Source organism: Sinocyclocheilus anshuiensis, unplaced genomic scaffold (genome assembly GCF_001515605.1).
Source record: "Sinocyclocheilus anshuiensis isolate Anshui unplaced genomic scaffold, SAMN03320099.WGS_v1.1 scaffold859, whole genome shotgun sequence".
Lineage (NCBI taxonomy): Eukaryota > Metazoa > Chordata > Actinopteri > Cypriniformes > Cyprinidae > Sinocyclocheilus > Sinocyclocheilus anshuiensis.
The window spans coordinates 50,789-52,133 of record NW_015542370.1 but is presented as its reverse complement, the minus strand read 5'-3'; the positions used below and the strand labels follow the sequence as shown (position 1 = coordinate 52,133).

Here is a 1,345-nt window from a genome sequence, read left to right as displayed (position 1 = left end):
CTCATTGGCGCCCCTTCAGCTGGTGGCGCCCTAGGCGACCGCCTAGCTCGCCTATGCCTAGAAACGGCCCTGACACCACTTATAGCAATTCAAACTTACATCACAGTCTGTTCATTATCAAAATAAAATGGTCAACCAAACATATAAAAGGTTACACTGGTCAATTTAAATAGACCGTAGTAATAGTATTCAGCTGTCCAAACTCTGCTGTTATGCCAAGGACATTTTTGCGTTCACTAGTTTCTGCATGGACCTAACTAGCCTAGGGCACAGGTTTTCAAGCCCTGGGACAAAATGGGATGCTTTAAGGAAAATGATGATCGTTTCCGTCTATATGCGAATGCGTGTAAAGTACAAGCCTAGTTTGCATTATAAATAATAGTTTAACATTCAAATACATTGCGAATATGGAAACATTTGGATTTGTGCCGAATGAGATGATACGTGAGCAATAACCTCCAAATAGCCTACATCTGGCCAAACCCGCCCTCGCTCTGTCTCGTATGCACGCACGCGCTAATGGTCTAATGATCTAATGCAATTGTAAATGTTGGATCTTTAAAAAAACAAAAAGGCCTACCGGAACGCAAAAATTTAAATCTGACATTTTCCGGAACAGGATCCAGCAGGATCAAATTAAGCACTGGTAATAATACTTACATAAAAATGTTCGATGTGAGCAACAGTGTGTTTTGCTGCAGCAGCGCCGATGAAAGCGGTTCACTGACTGCGCAGCACAGCCACACGCGCCACAGTTACGTTTGGAATCATTTTATTTTAAATGCCATAATGTGAATTGAAAACATTGCAATTGTGTTTTAAAATACAACAACGAGCACCACGACACCATTTAAATTCAGCATTCAGCGTCTCCGAGACACAAAGTAGGCCTACAATTATCCCAAACGTACGACGCGCTCTCTTCATTTTATCAAATGATCATAATCACATCTATATTAATTTTACAATCCTGCTACTAGCATTTTATTCAACCTAAAACCCCTTTAATTCGGGTGAGAAAGCTTTTCTTTTTTTTTTTGAGTGGCATTGCACATCCTGCCATGCTGGTGACTGCGTGCCGCTGCAATAAACGTATTTTGCAGCATTATGGTTAACGATTAATTGAGTTCATTCAAAGAAAGGTTTTTCTATGAATTAATTAGAGAAGAGTCCATTTTTATGGGCATGTCTTTCCTATGGGTAAAAGGTAGTGAGAGGGAGAACTCTCGACATGCCATTAGGTTGTAAATTGATCTGGTCTGGCTGAGGTGTCCTGGTTGCTATGGTAACCAGGGGCCTGGGGATCATTCACAGACATCATGGCACCCAGTATGGTTGTTGGGTG

General features: G+C 41.3%; 1 protein-coding gene across 1 annotated transcript in view; it reads right to left on the bottom strand.

Annotated features, from left to right (window-relative positions):
• LOC107692216 (uncharacterized) overlaps positions 1–1,345 on the bottom strand; it is a 15,127-nt gene that overhangs the window by 4,203 nt on the left and 9,579 nt on the right. The gene's annotated exons all lie outside the window — the stretch shown is intronic.